The sequence below is a fragment of the Crocodylus porosus genome, unplaced genomic scaffold, assembly GCF_001723895.1.
Source record: "Crocodylus porosus isolate Cpor-Errol unplaced genomic scaffold, CroPor_comp1, whole genome shotgun sequence".
NCBI classification, from domain to species: domain Eukaryota; kingdom Metazoa; phylum Chordata; order Crocodylia; family Crocodylidae; genus Crocodylus; species Crocodylus porosus.
Window position 1 is genome coordinate 71,730,327 of NW_017728931.1, and position 9,512 is coordinate 71,739,838.

Below are 9,512 nucleotides of genomic sequence, written 5' to 3' on the forward strand. Positions count from 1 at the left end.
CCAGTAAAAAAAAAAGCAGTCTGCCTCTGAGAAACCACAAGGGAAAACCCCAGTACCGTCCACCCCGAGCCACTTCATTTCTAGCAACTATAAAAATCCCTCCCTCCCCTACACACCAAAAAGAAAAGGAAAGGACTCCTCTCCTCCAGGACTTTCCAGGCCTGAGGATTTGTGTGGGAGGATGAAAGGGAGCAGTATTAGGATGAAGTAGGGAGGGGAATGGGGGGAGAAATGTGGGGAATAACATTGGCCAGAGAGGGAAACATAAATCTGATTTCTTTAGGCGATTTTTGGTTATTTATGAGCTGCTGCAGTGGCCGCCTTAAAGAAGTCCTATGCACTGCCAGAAGTCCTGTCCACTGCCTCCCTGACAGTGCCTCTGTTTGAAACATTTTACTATTCCATACCAACGAGGGTCCCTCCATTTAAATGTATTAGCAAGGCGTGTCTGCAAATTAAACAAGCATTTTAAGTGCAAACATTTGCAGTTCTGTTCCATTTACCTGGTCACTCCAAAAGCCATTCCTAAACTTCAGAGGACCTTTCTGAGTATGAGCCACTTAAAAGAAAATGTCCCCCAGCTTCAAAGCTTGCTTTTTGTTTTGTTTCATTTTGTTTTAGTATACTTATCCCATATGGAATCAATTATTTTAGTGTGTGCTAATGGCTCTATCCACAACATGTCTCCCTGGAGAGTCTTTATGCAGTCACATTATAAAAGCTGTTATATGGAAAAGATGCCCACAAAACATAGTTCAAAGTGTGTATCATAAATCAAAAGAGTCACAATTGTTAGTTATATTCAGGTAACTGAGGCATATGTTATCTGCTTGGAACGAGTAACACAGGGGTGGGCAAATGAAAGTAGGGTGTGATTCAATACTGACAAGTGCAGGGTGCTGCACTTAGGCAGTAGGAACCAGCAGCATACCTATAGGCTGGGGAACTCCCTTCTCCAAAGCAGTGGCAGAAAGAGATCTTGGAGTCTTTACTGACTCCAAGATGAACATGGGCTGACAATGCAAGGACACAGTCAGTAGGGCTAACCAGACCTTGTCGTGCATCCACAGATGTATCACAAGCAGGGCCAAGGAGGTGATCCTCCCCCTTTATGTGACACTGGTCAGGCCGCATTTGGAGTACTGTGTCCAGTTCTGGGTGCCGCACTTCAGGAGGGATGTGGACAGCATCCAGAGGGTTCAAAGGAAGGCCACTCGCATGATCAGGGGGCAGCAGGGCAGGCCCTATGAGCGGAGGCTAAGGGACCTGAACCTGTTCAGCCTTTGCAAGAGAAGCCTGATGGGGGACCTGGTGGCTCTCTATAAACTTACTAGGGGGGGACCAGTGGGGATTGGGAGAGACCTTGTTCCCCCAAGCGCATCCCAGAGTAACAAGGAATAATGGCCATAAGCTGTTTGAGAGTAGGTTCAGGCTGGACATTAGAAGGCACTACTTCACAGTCAAGGTGGCTAGGATCTGGAACCAACTTCCAAGGGAAGTGGTGCTGGCTCCTACCTTGGAGGTCTTTAAGAGGAGGCTTGACATTTACCTGGCTGGGGTCATTTGATCCCAGTTTTCTCTCTTGCCCAGGGCAAGGGGTTGGACTAGAAGATCTACAAGGTCCCTTCCGACCCTACATCTATGAATCTAATCTATAATTTCTATAATTCTAAGACTGCAATACTGAATGAACTTATGAGTTTAGACCTGTTAAACAAATAGGGCTATTCTCACAAGTGAATAAGGTGAGAAGTCGATCAACAAAATGATCCTGCTCTGACTTGATGGCTTCTCGCTCCCTCCCAAGTTATTCACCCCCCCCCCCGAAAATAACTCTCTTCCAACATGTAAAATTAAGGCTGCTTATGTTATCAAGGCAAATAAGACCATCAGTAGTAGTACTTTGATAATGCTAAGGATCCCTTGTCAAGGATCAGGACCACAGTGTGCTAGGTGTTGTACAGACTTAATACTCACTAAACACATTAAACAAACAGTTCCTTTCCCAAGACTCTACATTAGGATACATTTTTACATGGATATTTTAAAAGAACTCCAAAAAATAGCAGCTTATAGAAGAGGCTGCACAACACCAAAGCCACAGAATCTAAATGACATTTAAAGATGCTGTACATAGAAATACTGATTCTCCTGGCATTGTTCATAGATGCTTTTCCTAAACAACAACGGAGAAGGAACCCGAAGAAAGGCACGGATGAGCAATTGTCAGGAGACCTATTGGCCAAACCTCCCCAAGAAAGGGGAGCAGAGAGATTGTGAATACTAATGTAACTTGATTATGGAAGAAGATGAAAGGAGCTGAGGTAGAGGCAATAGGATGATAGAAAAGGGAGTTTGGGCTTTCCATTCAGGGTATCTGATACCTGAGGTTGTGTTTGTAGTCCCTAGATTGCAATACTGAGTGGGAAGTGTTTGCTAATCTCATGGTTCTGTGCTTTTGCTAGTTGCAACTTGGGGCCATAAAAAAAAAATTCTTCCTCCTGACTGTTACTGGTGTTGAGGGGCAAGGAGATGGGGACATTGACTCCCTCGGAAGCATTAGATGTTGGCCTGGAACAAAACTAAACTCACTGCTAGAGAATTTACATCCCAGAGTTAAGTGCAACTTGCCTTCCAGAGAAGGAGGTCTGGGATCTCATCTACACCTACTTTTGGAGTAATCGTTGCAAAGTCACTGAGATGCTGGAGTGTATTGTTTTTATTAGATATGCCTCAGGGCATAACTGACTCCTTAATTAACATAAAATTCTCTCTCTCTCTGGTAAGTCCCATGCTACCATCCTCAGTGTCTACAAATCAACCATAATAAACCCAAATGATATCAAAATTAAATACTGCAAAGACCAGGAATATGTCATCTCTGATGTACCAAAGAACGAGAAAGTTAATTATTCTGGGTAATTTCAATGCAGTCATTGAATCAGAAGTCAAACCCAAAAATGGTGTACTGACAATAACATTTTCAGTAAATATGACACTGAAAACTGCACTGTTCTGATATTCCTGAAAATGTGAGAAAAATCTTGTCATAGAATCATAGAAAATTAGGGTTGGAAGGGACCTCAGGAGTCCAACCCCCTGCTCAAAGTAGGACCATCCCCAACTAGATTGTTCCAGCCAGGGCTTTGTTGAGCCGGGCCTTAAAAACCTTCAAGGATGGAGATTCTACCACCTTTCTAGGTAACCTGCTCCAGTGTTTTACCATCCTCCTAGCAAGAAAGTTTTTTTCTAATATCCAACCTAAACCTCCCTTTTCATTGCAAACACTATTTTTCAGATATAAACACCAAAACTTTCAGGGTGTACCTCTACCCCAAAGATTTGCTTCTTATCAATTACACCATCAGACAAAAGAAACATTACCGATGTCAGAATTACCAAATCCATGACAGGATAGAACATGCTGGATTTTGTTCTCATCTCACAAGACAACAAGGCAAAAAACCTCAGAAGCTAAACATCTAGGCTCTACAATCTAAAAATATTAATCCTAGTTTGATGAGAGTGCTGAGAATATAAAGATTGCTGGATGAAAATCATCATGTATATTTATCTTGGCTTCCTGATAAAATGTCACTCAAGAAAATCACTTTTGAGAATGTGTATAACACTCTTCAGTCTAAATTGAGCCATACTTGATATTCAGTGGAGCAAAAAAGCGGAGGAGCTACATACAAACTGACAGAAGTGATATGAAAAAGTTTTAAGATGTTCTGAAAACAGCATGCACCTCATCCATGTAGTTCCATCCCCGTTATAAATTCAGACTGAAAAACATTGCAACTGAAAAGAACAAAACAATTCTAGAAAAATGGGCTGATCTTGACAAGGAATCCAACATTAGTGATGAGGCTATTGATCAATTACCTTAGGAAGCTATCAATTACATTCTTATAACTGAACCTACCTTCTTAGCAATTGTAACAGTAATGACATTGTTCTCCTGTGGCAAAACATTTGTCGTTCAGGGTATTCTAGCTAAGGTCTATATAGCTAGTGGAGATTTCTTAATCTCAAATTTCAAAGAACTCTTTTAGCTGATGTGCAATACAGAAATATGCCCCAAAGAATAGGTGCATATGGGCCTTGTTACATGTTAATTTTAGGTGGCTCCTGGAACTCTTAACCCCTCAACTGTCCATGCATTAACAACCAAAACTAGTTTTAAGCCCTCTCAGGCCACTTAAAGTTACTCCAGTGTCTGTTTCTCTCTCATCTGTGTTATCCAGCTCTTGTTACACTAATATGTAGCCATTCTAGGCTATACGTTACTGTAAACACCTCCCCAACAACCCCACCCTGGATCAGACTCACTGCCCCCCCAACACCTCGGATCCCTGCTCATTGCTTCCCTGCACCCTCCCCACTTATGTGTGCTTGCCCATACTGTCTGTCCCAAGCGAGCAAGCAGGGAAGGGTTAATCTGCCTGCACAGCTGCTGCTGCTCTCTGGGCTGAGCCCAGCACAAAGGAGAGCAGCAAACCAGCAGTAAGGGCTGGGCAGACAGGTTAACCTTTCCCTGCCTGCTTCCCTGGGACAGACAGTGTGAGCAGCCATAAGTAAGTTGTGGGGGGATGGACCCCAAGGGGCACCGCCCAGAATGGGAGGTGAGGGGTCTTACCTTCCAGTCCACTGGGCCCCTGCTGGTCTGAACATGAAACTTCTCCAAACTCCAGCTAGCACTTACACTGACATCAACATTTGAGCAGCTCACAGACTAATGTGTAACAAGACCATATATAAATAAAAGAAGGGTATACATAAAGAAGAGTAATAGTTTTCCTACATCACAAGCATTGGGTAACCTCTTAGCTAATGATTCTTGGCAAGATCATAATTGTTAAGAGTCGCACTTTACTTGCCTGACTGTCGATGTAGTTTCCGAGACAAGAGAAGAAAAACAGACATGATATCTACTGTCCGGCAACATTTACGGATGCTTCTGTATAAGACTGGCTACCCCTGAAAAATTCACTGAACCCATTGGACAGTTTCATAATAGAATGATAGCAAAAGTGATGCAAATATTTCCCGTGCATTTCCAGTAACAAATGGTATAAAACAAAGCTGTGTCCTCATACCCACACTATTTAGTGTCTTGTTTTCATGCTGTTAGTTGGTTTCTGTGATCTTGATACCAGTATCTGATACCTGATACAGATTCAGGTCTTCTGCAAAGTTGTTTAATCTTTGTGACATGACTGGGATGCATTTCATCCTCAGGAAAGTCCTTTAGCCCCAAACCTTTCTTCAATAGACTGCTTGACCACTGAGAACAAGCAAAGAGCCAACTCTTCAGATCTGGTCCACTGCACCTCAGATTTACCTGTCTCATCCAGCTCTGGCAGGAGAGCTTTGCCAAAGATATTTTGTTGGCAGGAGATATTTTGCCAACTTAAAGCATCATGTCTTTGCCTGGGTTGTGCAAAAGTTATTATATCTCTTTCCCCTATATAAAAGATCAGTCTGTATTGCCAACTGTTCTGAAATCATACTTACCACAGACAATCAGTAAGGTATAAGAAATAGAAAGAGGATTCATTACATAAACAAGAAAAATCACAAGAACATTGACCATATATTGAGAAAGACAGAGATATAAAAACAAACAAAAACACTCTAAGAAGTAGATATGACCCAACTCTGTACCTTTCCCTTACAATGTAGCTGCAGGCTCTGACCCGTCAGAGATTTCTGCAAGCAACTTGTCAACTTGCACTGCTCAGCTTCCATCAGCTGGGAGACTAAACCCACCCTTGCCCAAGAATCCTTAAACCAAAACTTAATCCCAAAGCAATTGTTAAATGCCCACTCTTATCTGATCATCTGCATTCTTCTGTTGAATTCTCAGGGAGCATGTATATACTATGCATATAACTTCCTCCCTCAGATGTGAATCTGTTTATCAGATCGTGAAAACTTGTGATTCACATGTGAGGGAGGAAGCTTGCCATGCATATTTTATATATGCACCAAGCTTTTGGGAGCTGTGTAGCTCACTTATAAACTAACCAAAGTATGTGTATGTGTACTTTGGTTAGTCTATAAGGTGCAAATCTATCGTGCCTTCCACCTGACTTCAGACTAACACTGCTAACTATGTCTCTCTGTTCATCAGGTCAGGCTTAGAGCCTGATACAAGTATAGCTAGAATATATTTACGTCCTTTTGGATATATAGATTACTAATTCAACATCCTTAGCAATCGGCTACGTCAGGGATATAGTTTCTCCTTTATTCTCTCCAAAAAGGCTTTGATTAGAATTCTTCCCAGTTAAAGACATCCCCCTTTGAAAAGCAAGCCACCATTATTTGTTTGTGGATGGGCCTGGGCTCACTTATGCACCCAATATGCATAGCCATGCAAGTTCTCAGTAATTACTCATAGGACATGGAAATAGTATTGTCTGGAGAAAAAACACTTAACTTAATCATTACCATATTGCCCAAATTGCAGCCATATTATAAAAATACAAAAATTAGTTCATGTCAAATACTGTAGTTCCTGCCAAGACATCTACATTAACATTAGCTGCAAATAACAGAACAAATTCTGTATTAGTAAATATAATTAATGAAAATATTTACTTGTAACATTCCACAAGCACCTCAAAATTTTCCTGGTGAGTTCTTGACAATCTTAGATAACAATTTATTCCTATACAGAGTGAGAACAAAGGTGCTTGAAGAACTTGCCCATGAATTGGATTGCTCATTTGGATTGGCTTGCCCATGAATTGGCTGTTTGCTCATTCCCAGAAAGATATACAAGTTATTGTGGATTTTTTTGCAGCAACACATTCAATGTTTGGACTAAACATGAGCTTCAGAGAGGTTACCAACCCACGCCTGCTGTCATCATTAGAAGATATATACTTCAAACTGCCAATAGATTTATCTAGTTGTGTAGAACACTCTTACAAAAAGTTTACATCAATGAAAAAAGTTCCAACAGAATGAAGCCAGTAAAATGAAGCTTTGTAAAATTAAGTAAATGTCTTTAGGGAAGAAGTGACAATTTTGCAAACAAAGCTGAAAGTCTGTAAGGCTAATCCTGACCTCCTTACTCTATGCCCATGAAATAGAGAGCTACAGTTATCAAGTCAAGAAGATGATCTATTTCCTTTTTAATTGTTTGAGGAAGCTAGTGAAAGTAAGTTGGCACAACAGAATCCAAACTACTGAAGTGTGCCACTGAGCAAACGTGCCAAGAGAAAATGAAAAGATTATGAAGGCACAACGTAGATGATCTGGCTATACAGTCAGGATGTCAAATTGTATTTTCAGGAAAATCCTTTATAGATAACTGTGCTCTGAGAGGTGTTGGCATGGTGGGCAGTGGAAAAAAGATACCAGGATTGTCTAAAGCCAGCTTGAATCAATGCAGCACTTATGTTCAAACTGGGAAACAAGAAGTTGAGAATGCAAGGTGGGGTACAAACTTGTCCATGATACTAAAACTATGACCAGCATCACCTCTCAGAAGAAGAAATCAGTCCCAATGTGGAAGAGGCAAAGCTGTGCACCCCAAAATTTAGGATGATTAAGGACAACACTCCAAACCAAACATGTAGGATAATGGTGGTAGGTGACTCCCTTTTCTGTGCAGATGGAATCACCTATGAAAGCTTGTGTATCTGAATAAATTAGTCTCTAAAGTGCCACTGTGGCTTACCTCCTGCCTGACTTCAGACTAACAAGGCTAGCCATCTCTGGTGCTCAGGATTAGGATCATAATTATCTGAATAAACTGGAAAAACTGAATCAAATGAAGTTCAATAGTCCTGCACTTGAGATGGAAGAATCTCATGCATAAATACATGGGGAGAGACTGACTGGGTTGCAGTACTGCAAAGAAGGACTTGTGAGGTATAGTAGACCATAAGATGGATGTGAACCGACAGCGTGCTCCTGGGGAACTGTTTAGTCTGAAGACTGAGGGTGATTTGAAAAAAAATCTCAAATACCTGAAGGGTGGTTATATGAAGGACAGATTAGTCACTGTGGTTGCAGGGAACAGAACAAAGAACAATGCCGTCAGTTTGCAGGGAGGGAAATTTACTGGGAAGTTATGTGATACAAAGAACTTTCTCGTTATAGGTATAGTTAGGGGTAGTTAAGCATAGGAACAGGCTACCTAGAGAGGTTCTTGAACCTCCATCCTTGGAGAATACTTATACGGAATGGCTCAGACGATCCTGCCTTGAGCAGTAGGCTGGACTAGATGACCTCCTGGGCTAAGTACAGACCATCAAAAAGCCTGAAGTTGTATCAAATCAGTCTTTTCAGGTTAGTCTAAGATGCATAGATTGAGCTGATAAGCAAGTGAACACACGTTCTCTTTTGACTCCAGAAATGCATCTGCATGCCTGCAGTGGGCCATACCAGAAGCTTGGGGGTGCTAAAGCATGCCTCTCTGCTTAACGAGAGCTGACAGCTTGGGCCAAGGCTAGCCTACCTACCCTGCAAGGGGGGAGGGGGGTCGTGGGGGTGGGGTTCAAAGCATCCCAGAATGCTGGGGGACTGTGACTCAACTGAAATCTGGAGGGGATCTGCGTGAAGGAGTGAGAAGGGAGCACAAGACAGAAGAAGCCACGGTGAAGCCGGAGGAAAACATACCTGAAGGCTCCAACACTACATGCTCAGCTGCTGCTGGGAGCCAACACTTTTCTAGCCAGTGCTCCCTCCCGTTTGGAGGAAGGAAGCTGGCATCAGCTCTTTCGACCTGCCCCACCAAGAGTGGGGAGAGAAGAGACTAGAACACAGAAGGCTCTGGGAAACCTGAGACCAGAAACAGCTGTTGCCAAGGAGCCACAAGTGCTGCAGGTAGCAGGGAGGCAAGGAGTGAGCAGCTGGCACCCCACTAGCCATTCTGCAAACAGCCTGACTCAGCAGCAGCCTGAAGGGCTGCAACAGGAGCTCTGATTTGGTTCCACATCCTAGAGAGACAGGAACTCATAGGAGGCATCAGGAATGCACACTGAAGCCCTGCTGGATGAGTCCTGACTTTCCGTTTTTGTTTTTTTTTTTTATTCTCATGATGCTGGAAGCACAACCTAATCCTTAGAGGCTCTTGGAGAGAGAAAGGGAGAATTTGCAAGGCACATCTGTTGTCCAGTAAGTCAGGCATAGACCTTTCTTTTCTCTTTTTCATTAACTGTTTGGATGCTGGAATTATATTCTGATTCCTTACTGAACTGTAATGCATTTAAAGGGATGGTGGACTAAGCCTGCCAAATCCACCTTTCCAACAGCGATGAAGGGATTTACTACAGGCAGGACATTATGTTGATTAAGGGTATTTTGAATTCAAATCAAGACAATTTAAGAGCCTTGGGCCTGAACTCTTGCAAAGAGAGGACTCCCAAGAAGAGATCAACAAACCCTGTGTAAATTCCAAACAGGGATTGTCATACACAGGTAATTAACAGCCTGCATGGTGGCAAGGAAAGGAGGTTAAGGGACAGGAGGAGCCTGCAGAAAAAGCCATT